The 13,787-nt window shown below is 33.1% G+C and overlaps 2 long non-coding RNA genes across 8 annotated transcripts in view; one reads left to right on the top strand and one right to left on the bottom strand.

The window, feature by feature from the left end:
• LOC117110305 overlaps positions 1-9,531 on the top strand; it is an 18,826-nt gene extending 9,295 nt beyond the window's left edge. The window contains exons 3-8 of one of the 4 annotated variants that reach the window (XR_004445671.1): positions 4,491-4,551; positions 5,417-5,533; positions 6,577-6,765; positions 7,293-7,477; positions 8,916-8,975; positions 9,107-9,531. This is a non-coding gene — a long non-coding RNA (uncharacterized LOC117110305). Of the gene's footprint in view, positions 1-4,490; positions 4,552-5,416; positions 5,534-6,285; positions 6,464-6,576; positions 6,766-7,292; positions 7,478-8,915; positions 8,976-9,106 lie in introns of all 4 variants that reach the window. The other 3 variants (XR_004445672.1, XR_004445674.1, XR_004445673.1) reach the window with 3 other exon arrangements.
• Positions 9,532-10,260: 729 nt separating this feature from the next.
• Positions 10,261-13,787, bottom strand: part of LOC117110294 — a 28,036-nt gene continuing 24,509 nt past the window's right edge. For all 4 annotated transcript variants that reach the window (XR_004445665.1, XR_004445664.1, XR_004445663.1 and 1 more), the window contains 2 exons: positions 11,105-11,220; positions 10,261-10,276 (listed from right to left, as the gene is read on the bottom strand). This is a non-coding gene — a long non-coding RNA (uncharacterized LOC117110294). The remainder of the gene's footprint in view (positions 10,277-11,104; positions 11,221-13,787) is intronic.

Here is a 13,787-nt window from a genome sequence, read left to right as displayed (position 1 = left end):
CGGCATTTTTTTTTTTGGCCCAAAGGGGGGGGGGGGGGGGGGGCCCGGCCCCCCCGGTTCCGCCGCCCATGCAGTGGCTTTATATATTGATTTATAGTATAAATTCACAAAATTGGTGGGGTAAGGGTCTACAGTCCACGTTGGAGAGGCCTTTTCCCTCTTTTTGCGAGTTATCATCCCTTAACTGATAATCGAGCCCTCCAATCAACCCCATCACCACTGAGTGTAGGCCTACTATCTACATAGTTGATGACATACTGGGGTACTATTTCAAAGTTCGCCGTCGGTCATGCTTGAATGATAATATTAATATAATTTTTCAGTATATTGATTATAGATCATTTTAATTACAGCTGCCTTTACATTCTTTGTATGACGGCCGAGTGTTTATACCCTGGCAAGCCGTCAGTCAGACTGGCACGTAAGCAACGTAGACAGGTACACACCAATGTACCACCAAAGTGAGTGTAATCATAATTAATTATACCGGTACCTGATTAATTATTTTAAATACAAAAGTAGCATTACAAAAATCAATACATATCAAAACAATTTTAAATTAATAAAAGCCATTCAATTTACCATGTTTTATGCTTAATTCTGGATACGTGTTTGTACTGTTAATTTTCAATATGTATTTTTATGTACTTTCGTATTTTTTATTTTAAAATAAATTTAACCGAGTTGATACATATAGGCCTACATATGTACTTCAATCTTATACTGTACTCAAAAGGCAACAGTGCAGATAAACTATAAACATATGTTTGTTTGTTTTTATTTCATGCTCACAAAAATTTACAAACCAAAACCATTCAAAAATAACAGAGGAAAACATCCACAGAACCAGTGGTGGCTCTAGGATATAATTTATTGGGGGCGGGGGGCTAAGATGTCCGACTGGGTGGGGACGCTAAGTATTTATGTAGCCGAAGGCCAGCAGAGCCGGGGTGGATATGATTTGTTTTTTAAATTGGGACTTCTAGATGGCCGAACATGGCTAGGATAGAAAAAACTAGGCCTTTTTTTCGGTCCGATTGCCTGACAAGTTTTGCCCGATGGTGTGGGAGGGGGTCTTGACCAGACCGATGGGGGCTTAATTCCCCCCGCTGCCGCCACCACTGTGCAGAACCTGAACAAAAAAAAAAGAAATACACAATTATGCGCATCAGAAAAAGAAATCATGTCAAAGGGAGCATTGGGAAACCCTTTAAACCCGAAGGTTTGTTTTCAAAGGGGTCCAGAAAAAAATAAAATAAATAAATAAATGAATAAATAAAAAATATTCATAAATATACGCAGACACAATAAAACGTAAAAAAGGCACAAAACCATGCATCTCAATCAAAAACAAGTTTCAGTTGCTGGTACAAATACTTTTTTTTTCTAAAAGCACACCAATCTTGATATGTGTGGTTAAACTATTCCATAAATTTATAGACAAAAACCTCGGATATAAATGTATAAAATGTTAATCAGGCATGTAAATACTAAAGGTGTACAATCTACAAATTTGATGACATGCTGGGGTTACTATTTAAAGGTTCGTTATCGGTCTTGCATGAATGACAATATTATTATGATTTTGTATTATATTGATTATAAAACCATTTTGGTTGTGATTATTATAGATTAGCTTTCCCGGCTACAACTTCATAGTATAACGGCCGAGTGTTTGTACTCTGGACAATCCGTCAGCCAGATACGTAACTGAAAAACACCAGCAACCAGCAACTAATGCAGACAGGTATGTACCACTGGGGTAAATATACTGTAATCAATTGAAGTTCACTTGATTATTGTTATTGATTAAATACAAAAGTACCATTAATAAAGTAGCAGTACAGTACCGGTATTTACAATACGGTTGTTATTGTGGTTCTACTCATGTCGCACGACATGGTGCGTCACAGTCTACATAATCTGAAATATTTTACCAAAGCTAGAGTGCACAGGCATGATGATATTCACTCCTACGTGATAGTACTGAAGACTTGCATTAAATATCAGCAACCGATACAGATATGCACCACCAGAGTAAAATTCAAAAAGAGGAGAAAAGTAGAAACCTCTTGATAGATTTTAAAAGTACTGTACATACAAAGAGACTAAATTATAGTGACTGTTTTAAGTTTATATTATTTGTTTTTCATGGTTCGAATACTTCACAGGCTAATCCGTAGATAATGTCATTATTCTAATGAACGTTAGTTTGCACACAATATATAAGCGGGTATGATATTGATTGCCATGATAAATTGAAAAAAAAAAACTCTTTATGATGAATATTTCAATGGCTTAAGGGAGCCCAGTCGGCCCACCCCTCTCTAATTCTTTCAACATTTAAAAGTGGAGAAATTCAAATGTGGCCAACTAGAGGTGCCATAATACCTTTTCGTACCTCAGCTCCAACCATTGTGGGATTGAGGTGGTAGCCCCTCCCTGGTCACCCTCTATTTCAAATTCCTGGATTCGTCACTGTATTTTGAAAATGTAGTGTGGAAATAAATGTTAATTGCATTCCTTAAACTCAATTAGATACTACTTAGAAAAGGCTATGACCAGACAGCTTCAGAGGCCCAAGACTTCTTTATTTTGCAATTCTTCACCCCTCCCCCCTTTGAATCACCGATCGACGCCCTTGGTTACGCCAAACAATATGAGTTAGTTTCTTTGTAGTGTGTGTGCATAGTGGCACTGTGGGGTCTAAATAACTCGGACTGAGCTGTGCAAATAAACAAGAACGGTTGTGATTATAGAGCACTGCTGTTCAATAATTTCTTTCGTAGGCCACATTAGATAGAACATTATTAACTAATATATGAGGGCCAGACCTGTGGTGTATCCAAGAGTTTTAAAATGAGGGAGTAATTAGAAGGGTCGCGGCCCGCAAAAAGTGGATGCTTCATCAAGGCGTCGGAAGCGGTCCGGATTTGGGTGCACCAATAATTTCGTTAAAACTCAATATCGTTTGACATTAGGGGATAATTTGAAGGGGAGCGGCCCGCGAATGTAGATTGGGTGCTTGGTGATGGGGAAACAGCTCGCCAAATAATGTGATTTCGGGTAGATTTTATGTATTTGAGTGTGATTTTTTTTTGCAATTGGGGGTGGGGGGGGCCTTCGATTATTTTATTCTGTGGGGAACACATTCCTCATAGATATGGCAATTATAATATATGACACCTCCAGTTGCCAGAAAATTCACTTCCTTCATTTCATACATTTTTGTTTACACTTCAACGCTAACGATAAAAATGTTAAAAAGCGATTGTTCATATAAAAAACAAAACAAAGGAAATAAGAGAAGTTTTTACACTAGGACGATTCTATAACGATTTATCGTGTATGCAATAATAAATTATTTTAACAAGTCAAATCAGATGACGTCATAATCATGGAAAAACGATAAAATCGTTGCTACTACGACGATTTTAATGTTTTTCCATGATTATGACGTCATCTGATTTGATTTGTCAACATATGTTGTTATCGCATGACTGATAAATCGTTATCGAATCGTTCTAGTGTAAAAACTTCTCTTATTTCCTTTATTTTCTGTATGAACTATTGCTTTTTAGCTTTTTATCGTTATCGTTGAAGTATAAACAGGCCTTTAGTCTCATAAACGCGATGCACCACCTCATCGACCGGTTAAGAATAATTAATATCTATAGCCTTTACTAAAGTATAAAAGCATCGCCTTCTATAGAAACACCACACGAAGCGATATTGTTATGGCAAATGTGAGACAAGCTTTGATGTCCCGAGATATCCGCCCTCTTGTTGATTTTCCTTGTTTTTAAATGGGGCAGAGCGAAAGTTTAAGTTGTTGGAAAAAATTGAAATTTAATTATTGGTATTTTCAGATATTTGAGTAGGAGTAACATTCATTCTCACGCATTGCAATCTTTTGAAATCATGATTCCATAAGTTTGGCCTCCTTGCTGTGCATTTCGCTTGTGTCCTTGAGCAAGGCATTTTATCTGCATTGCTTCTCTCCACCCAGGAGTGTAAATGGGTACCTAGTGTGGTTGAATGCCCCTGTGCTGATTACAAGCAGCAACACTTACTAGTAGTAACACATACTAATTAAACATGACTTTATATTTCTTTTTAAATAATTGAATTGAGGGTGCTCTTTGAACTCTGAGAAAGGAAGTGAATTCCATATTTAAATGCCTGTAATTTGGTAGGTGCTCCTGTTGCCTAAATTGTCAAATTTTCGGGGTATCCAGGACCACTTTCGAAACCTTTTAATCGAAGCTCGACCACGCCAATTTTGCTTTCGTCGGGGAAACCAGGCCCTTCGTCGGAGCATCAGCCCCCTCGTCGGGCAAATCCTGGCGCCACCCCTGCTTTCTTGGACTCTTTAGATAAATTAGTAACCAGTTCAGTTTGGTAAATTCATTTGTACCAACATGAACACGTCGTGGTCCGAGGTTCAAGATGCATCTAATTTTGTAACGTTTCAAGTCTGTTCTTAATAGATATGTTAACACAGGACTACCATATAGAAAGAGAAGAGGCAATTAGCTAAGTGCATAAGGGGTAAGAAAATATTAGTTTTATACAGAAATTTAAGTTTATAATTTATTTTGCTAATTACTTTCATTCCTGCGGAGTCCCTAAAGGGACATGGTTAAAGAAAATATTAAACTATTTCGAGGGAACGAAATCATTTTGAGGGAACGAAATATTATTTCGTTCCCTCGAAATAATTTAATATTTTCTTTAACCATGTCCTTTTAGGGGCTCCGTACATCCAGTAGCAGAATCTGAAAGATTTTGATCAAAATCAAGAGCAAGTTACTTGATAGGGATAATTTACTATCCATTAACCATTGATAAAGACAATTCTTTAATTAATTTAGTCCCAATATATAATTAACATCTCTATTTGAAACTAAAAGAGAGCGGCATCATCAGTACCTATATAGCAACAACTAGCATCCGACGGCTGATTCCATGTCGTTGACATATATGAGAAATGAAAGGGGACCTAAAATAGATCCCAGAGGGGTACTCCGCATTTTATTTCATCATATGGGATTTACTTTTATATCAACCGTGGTGGTAAAACTGCATCCGGGATAAAAATAAACTTGTAAAACCAATGGCATTTAACTTTATATAATAGTATCTCATGGTCCACCGTTTCGAATGTTTTCTGAAGATCGATAACAACCATTCCAGTCATATCCGTTATCCCATTCCATTCCTAACAGAATCCGATAAATGTATTAAACACGCGTCTGAAACCTGAGACATTGGAATATATAAAGAAGAGACTTGTTGATTAAGTAGCTCATTATTTGGTTAATATATATGACACGGTCAATAATTTAAGAAACTGCTGATACAATTTGTTTATAATTTTCTGCATGTAGGCCTAATCAGTTTTGTTTTTGTATAGGTATGACCTTTGCAGATCTCCAATCAAAATGAATACAGCCGGTGGTAATAGATATATTTATAATATGGGTCAGTGGTAGGGCAATAGCTATCGCTCCATCTTCGATAAATTTTGCAGGTAGGTCTATAGAGTCTAAACCAACATCCTTGTTAAAATTTAAATTTTGAAATATTGATAATATATTGGTCATTGACCTCTTAAAAAAAGTCACCTCGTTTATCTGCATGTAGTTATGAACATGAGTTTTATTGAAAGTACCAGACGAAGGAGGGAATTAGTTTACCAGGTTACCAGGAGTATTAACGAAAAACGAATTTAAATATCCAGCAACAGAACCTTTGTAAATAATTGTTGGATCGTCACAATGCAAAGTAATATTACCCGATTGTTTATTTTTCCTATAGATACCTGCATTTTTTAAAGCATCATATAGCTTTTTCGGCATATTTTATTTTAATTAAATTTATCAGAAAAATAACTTTTCTTTGCTGTTTTGATTCAGTAAATACCTGTTGATTATACCTTAATTTAAACCAGTCCCATGCTGAGTATATACTAGTGCATTTTAAAATATAAGACCAATATATAAAAGTTATTAGAGATAAATATATAGGAGGTATAATTTTTCATTGAACGAACCCTTATTGTATTGTCTTTTAATTTGACATTGATCTTTCTACTACAATATATTGTAGTAAGTGATCACTGACACCATATGGAATAACACTAGATTGGGTAATATTATTAGGGTCAGATGTAAAAAATAAAATCAATTATTGTAGATGTAAGTTCAAGTAATTTAATGAGTTGAGTAATATTAAATAATTTACGGAATTTTAAAACCAATTTGTTTTTAACTGAATTACTAGAGATATCAACATTAAAGTCTCCAAGAGTAATAACTTCTTGATCGTGTAAACTACTCCCATAGATGGTCTCGATTGAGTTGAAGAACAATCGTGGCTGATCTGGTCTGAAACAATTAATATAGGCTTTGTTTTGGGTAGTAATATATCATCACTATGAAGATCACCTCTCCTGATGTAGGTAAGATCATGGCGTATATATAGGCAAACTCGACCTCCAGTAGCTTCCGTAATTCTGTCTGTCTTTTCTTTCTATTAAATAATTTTCTATGCCAATTTCTTTGTTGCTAACAGATTTTATCGATCCATGATTCGCTGATTGCAATTACGGAAGATTTAGTTTTCGTTGCAATAGCACGAATTTCCTATATTTCGTGGGAGAGGACACTATGGTGTTGAGGTGCAAGCAGTGCAGCCCTTTCGTCTAAAGGTATCTGCTGAATTATCGGGATCACTAAGGGGATGAGTGACTGACAAGTTTAGGTATGGATTGATTATCAGTATCAGTATAATCAGAATCAATAACGTCAACATTGCTAAATGGCAGATGTGAAAATAAAAAATTGTTAACAGTTGTTGGCAAATTCCTCGCCTGTATTGATAAATTTTATGTATGTCCATTTATCATACGACATAGCACTAGTTTTAATGACACCTTCAGAACAAACTATGCATGGACATTTAGGTGTTTCTGATTTTGTAGGGCCTGGGCATCTACGGACATCGCCGGCAATTAAGAGTCAAAGAAGTAGAATAAACTATCGGCTTTACTCTCGATAGTCGTGGATTTAAATAATTGTGTAACAGAAACACTGTCCAACTTACAATTGACCACTTTAGAAAGATTTATCTGCTTTGCACTAATTTGATTAAAATCCATATAAAATGGGTTAAAATCATTAAGGCACAGGTCAATTTTAATCCGTACAGTAAAGATTGTAATTAAGAAAAGAAATTGGAGTACAGCATTGTTGATCATTTTGAAACCGATTTATCAATTTCCTTTACAGCAAAGAAGAGGTCGCCGTTAAGTTAGGCTTCAGGTGTTGTTTAACGGAGTGACGTTACGACAGTACTGGCGGGTGATTTAAAACTTGCTTAACACTCAAACCGCTATGTCATTGGGCTTACTAGGGTCGAGACTAAAAATCCACCATAAATGGCTTCGTCGGTGAAAATAAAATTGAAGAACAAGGTAAAAAACAAATACAGGTCACGATGTATATCGCAATTGTGAATTTAAATGCAATATCAAGAATAAAAACAATTGTCAACGGAACACATCAGCAACACCATTACCCCATTGATCGCACATTAACCGATACTTTTTTACTCAACTTTTGCATTAGTAAGTTGATTCTAGTAAATGAACATCATTACAAAGCGTATAATTTGAGAATAAATTCTGGGATGGCATGCCCCTTCATTAGTTAACTTTATATGTTTATGGCTTTAGTGATTTTCTTTAACAAGTTATTTTTAACTGGACCTACAGGCCAATAGTTTTATTCAAAATAAATAAAATAATAAATAAATGTCTATCAATAATATCTATAAATCATACATTAACATGTTTTGTAAAAGTACTTAAAATGGTACAAAGTCATCAAACAAGATACAATTAAAGCGTTAATATAAGACATCAAGATAGTAATTTATGAAATGTATGATTCCTTGTATCTGAATTTAATAGGTCTTAATGTGCAAAGAAAATACCGGTAGTCTACAATTCGTCACCTTTGGAGAAAAAAATTATTCACCAATCGCACTTGTACTATATTTTTCCAATCTTATTTTCTTACCTCTGTATATTTTTGGTCCTGATTTTTTTTTTTATTAATCTGTTGTTCGTCATGTCTTTTTGCTTTTCATATTTGCCTCTTGATTTTATTTTCATTTCTAGGTTTTCTTTGATTAGAATAAAATTATTTTGGTATGAAAATAGATTATACTCTATAATAATGCATAATACACTTAATTATTACCAGGCATGAATTCTGCGTGTAGGGAAAGAACAAAAATCAAGTTGATTTTCATGGGTTTGTTAATCTAACAAACAAACTATAGGTCAAAGGGATATGAACCAAGGAGGTATAAAATAGATACACCCTTTAGCCTAGCTATATTATCTATCAGAAATTACATAAACTTTAACGTGTTTGTCTCGTTTTATCTGATGTTTCTCATTCTTTTTTTTTTTTTGTTTTCAACACGTTATATTTTCATTGCGGATTTTTTGGGCTCAGTACGGACTCTAAACGTATGCGGATTTTATAAGTCCGCAATGACGATATAACGTGTTTTTCTCTTTCCTGTTTATATTTTGTTATTTTCCTTCTCTTGCTCATATTTGTATATTTGGTCTATATTTGAACACATTTGGTTTATCCTTTTTCACTTCCTGCTTCCCCTTCCATTTCCTTGCACTTCTTGTAGTATCCTCGTGTTCGCTCCTCATCTTAGCTTGTTTTCGTTTGGTCTCTTCAATTCATTATTCGCTATTGAATTTGATTTCTTATTTTCATCTTTTAGTTTAGTATTTTTTCCTTATATACCATCCTAGTTTCATTTCATTCTTTAGATTTAAAACCATGTATAATGCATACAGTAATCTGTAATTTGTTTGTTTGCAGAGGACGAGAAATCTCTACTGCAACGTATATGTATATATGTATGAGAGAATAAATTTCACTGTAAGTATCAGGGAAATATAGAAAAAGTTATTTATAAAATTCTAATTTATTAGTCTTATTTTGTTTCTTCATTCCTTCAACTTTTAAAAATTGTTTCTCTATCTGCTGTTTATAATTCTTATTTTTTACAGATGCAGTGCAGCAGAGCATGACAAAAGTTGCAAGACAAGAAAAGTACACTAAAATTTAGTTGGAACATTAAGAGTTCGCAAGAGTCATCCCGGCGAAAGAATACAAACAACTATTTTATCTTAAAAAACAAGTTAATAGATGAAGACAACTTGTATCATTCTGAATTATCGATCATATTGTATAGAAGATACGTTCAAGTTAGATGAGAAACCAGAACTTCTATAGACCTAATTCATTTTTCTATTATAGTTGTGTAAAGCATTAACTTTTGGTTAATTTGATTATGTCTAATAGTTTGTAAGACAAGTAAGAAGATATACTGGCCTTTAGTTCCACATCTTGCTGAATATTGAGACGGCGATATACATACAGCGATTGTATTTTTATATATTATGTACATTTATATAAATTCATATTTATATTATGATTTTAGTTGTAAAGTTTTTATAATAAAAAATATAAGTAATGTGTTGATGTGTTTCTTTGCTGGTTGTGTCTGGATAAGAAGGTAAGACAAAGAAGCGCTCTCTAAAAGAAAAAGGCCTAAGTTTTCCATTTTCCCTCAATATTGTATTAAAGTGGTGCTGAAGAGTGCCCTCTAATAGAAAATTCCCAGGGTCTCTAAATTTCTATTTAAAAGGGGTTCCCTGTGGTGCTGCAAAGCGCCCTCTAATAGCCATTTCATTTCTACGTTATTCAGGGTCTCTTTAATTGTCAATTTCTATTACAAGGATGGTAAAATACGCCCTCTAATAGCCAGTTTTTCGGTGCCCAACAATCGTTTGGATTTTAGAGGGTGCATTGCTCTACCACTGACAATTATTAAGAGACCTTAAAGAACTTAGAGGGAAAATGCTATTTGAGGGCGCTTTTCTTCACTATTTTTACCAGAACTCCAGACTAATGTTGCCAAAAAACTTAGTCATATTTTGGGCCTTTTTCTATTGGAGGGCGTTTTTTTTTTAGTATACTGCCTGCCCCAATACACAAGACAAACAACTTTGAATACAATGAAGAGAATTTCTAATATTTATTATACAATAATAATGAAATACAATGAATATTTATTTTTTCAATTCTAAATAATGAAATACAATGATAATCAAATACTAGAATTATGCAATCCAAAACCGACATATTATAGCCATAGAGCTGAGCCAACTGGTTCGCTGAAATATCAAAGTAAAAGGAATACATTTAAGACTAGACCTAAAGCACATAAATACATGAACAGTAATACAGCATAAGTCTGCTGCAGAGGGAATAATAAAAAATAATACATCATTTATGAAGCTGTTACAAACATCAAAGAAAAGGAATACAACAATTATTAGGTCCATTGCAAAAAGGTATTATTTTAAACATGTACAATACAATATATACTACAATAAAATAAAATAAAATTGTAAAATTTAAATAGGTTATCAAATAAATATATATGACATCTAACACCTAATAAAACTGGTAACATTTTAGAGATTATATATAAAAATATAATTATATTAATGAATTGTTAAATTACAGTATATAATTAATACCACATAAACTGATATTTAAAACATATGCTTTAACTGACCTTATCACTGTACAATTAACTATTAACCCTATCCGAGACGGTAAGTTTAGACCCTATTGAGTATAGGAGTGGAGTTAAGATGCTTGCCTTCCAATCAGAGTCCTGGAATTAATTTCTGTCACAGTAACAGGATTTGGTCACATGACTAAAATAACTCCACTCACTAAGCCTTATAATGAGACTTAGCCAGTGTACAGAAATCTGAAGTGAGTGTGTCTTGTGACGGGATTCAATTAACAATGTTTTTTATAATATAAGGCATATTTATTTAATCTTTATTTCTATCTTATTATTTTATCAGTATTTTTCTCTTACAAAATTATAATGGTCATTTGGAATATAATACTAAAATCACTTATATAGTTTTGTTCATTGTTTTGTCATATTTAATGACACAAATGAAATAATTTTTTTGACTCACCATTCAGCAAAATTAACGAGCACAAAACGAGAAAGCAACATTATATCCACTGGTCCACTAGTTACTGAGATCTCCAGAAGTGCATTTTGAAATGGTTGGACTTTACAAATTTTTTACTGAAATAAAATACATACTTTCATTTAAACAATACAGAATTAAAAGGAATGCATCATTAATTTTTAAATTTTTTCAATTTTGATTACATACATTAAATGTAAATTGTAATTCTAGAATAATAATTGTCTATAGCCAATAAAAACATTATTTTATATTACCGTTATTATTATCACTTCTTAAATTTCAACATTAGGTCAAATAATGAAATTTAAATGCTTATCATTAATGTAGTTAGGCCTATTTTAAGAAAAAGAATTATAAAATGTATTTTGTATTAAAATATATTTATACAAACATAATAACATAGTAACATAATGAAAAATTCTGAATAGTATTGCTTGTACATTATCTCCTTAGGTTTTAGGTGTATCCAAAGAGCAATTAAATTATTTTACGGTATAGCCTGCACATACCAAGGACTTTTTTCTTGCCCATATTCCCGACTGTAAAATAAGGCCTGCATGGGGGTATAAATTGAACCTGGGTGCCCACAAACTTCGGAAAATAAAGGTTGTTGTTTTCTGCGCAATTTTTGTTGAAAATCAGGTATTGGCAGAAGTGTATTATGGAGATTCTGCGCACCACTTTCCTATCGATTTTATATGCATATTTCATCTAATTTTTGATGTCATCACTACAATTAATTAAAATACAATATTGCTCATATTGAGTGTTTCTCCATTATCCAATAATCATCAGTTTAAGTATATTGATTTGAACTCATGTCTATGTCAACTCCTTTACATTTTTAAAATCGTTGAGGGCAGTATGGGTGTCTATAAAACGAAGACCGAAAACCGAAAACCCCAAAACGAAGACGTCTTTTTGAGAAAATGTAAAGGGCCTTAGCTTGAATGTCTACAAAACGAAGACCTGAAAAACGAAGACCACCGATTATTTCTTATTGAAAAAAAAAATTAAAATCACCATAACCACTGGCGTAACTAAGTTGTGAGGGGCCCTGGTTCAAGAGTACAGTCGAGGTCCTGTTGACGCATGCAAATTTCAACCATGTCAACTAAAGATGTGTACCACCGATGGGTTGGTTTTGGAGCAGCGGTCATTCCGATAAAAAAAAATATTTACAATAAATCTTTAGATTTTTTTTAAATTTTTAATTTTTAGATGTTCTAAGAGGGTATCTTCAAAGAGTCGGCTATTGGCTGGACTGACCATAATAATAAGCATTTCTACTTCTTCTGACCAAAGGAAAAAGCACATTCGATATTTATTGAATTGATGTTTTTAATTTATCAGATTAACCAATGAACAACGTCAACAATTATCTTGTATATTAGTTTTATGTACTTAAGCTAAATAAAATGAAATAGATCACACCTGATATCATTGTATGACTATGATCATGTAAAACACTTATCCGACAAACGCCTTTTAATAATCGTTCACTTAGAAACAAATTCATGAGTAAAATTTGAAAATTCAAATAAGATTATTTTTTAATCAGTTGAAAACAAGAAACACGATCCCAAACGTTTGTAGGATGAAAAGAATGAACAAAAATTCAAAAAATATTTAGCAAAATCTGAATTGTGAAAACTTTAGCGATTATTTTACTAATATAGGAATAGAAATTTCAAACACAATTAAAGAAGAATAACCCAAATTGTATTAACACACTAAATCATACGACACTTGTATTGAAGAGAATCTGGCATGTTTATCTGAAAATGTTCATAATTTCTATAGGCGTACTAGGCTATAGAATATACACTTGCATCACGCTATATCGCAAAATCTCTATTTTCCATTATAAATAAATCATTAATGAATGGTATTGTTCCAAATTATTGGAAATTCTCAATGACTACCCCATAATACAAAGGTAAAGCCCTAACAATTATAGACCAATCTCAGTGGTATGCCACATAGCCAAAAAAAGTCCAACATTAATTTTTTACATAAATCTCAATTAAAATGACCTTATAAATGTACCAATATACTTTTAGGAAGTTACCACTACTGTTATGCCTTCACCGTGTAATGATCTTCTTATAAATGCTATACACGAGTTCATATTCTGTATTGAGCACAATTGGTTTATTTCAGTATTCAACGATACGATTTTCGTGTATAGTGGTGAAAGGCTGTGACTTGTGGCTGGAAGGAAGCAATGTCACCCTAAATCAAACGGAATTGCCATACCACAGGGTAGTGTCTTTAGGTCCAATTTCATTGTTGTTATTTATATATGATATTTCAAAATATATTTTTTTGTGGTACTATAAAAGTCGATGGATGAAATACAAAATTACAAAATATTTTAGAAAAGGTTGGTAAATGGTATGTCGGAAATAAGTTGAAAATAATACAGTGCAGTTAAAACAAAATTCATGCTAATTAGAAACTAGAATATACTTTTATCTGATGTACTGAATATTCATGTCGATGGAAAACGTATCGAATAAGTAAAACATATAACATATAATGGGTTTAGAGTTAGAGTACGAAAACTTAACATGGGAATCATATATATAGCACACATAAATGGCCGAAACATTACACGAATCTCAACTTATTACAAAAGCACAATCAAACCATGTATAGA

The sequence above is a fragment of the Anneissia japonica genome, unplaced genomic scaffold (assembly GCF_011630105.1).
Source record: "Anneissia japonica isolate Jap-2015-1 unplaced genomic scaffold, ASM1163010v1 scaffold673_len1821605_cov196, whole genome shotgun sequence".
NCBI classification, from domain to species: domain Eukaryota; kingdom Metazoa; phylum Echinodermata; class Crinoidea; order Comatulida; family Comatulidae; genus Anneissia; species Anneissia japonica.
This window is presented reverse-complemented; position numbering and strand designations above follow the sequence as displayed.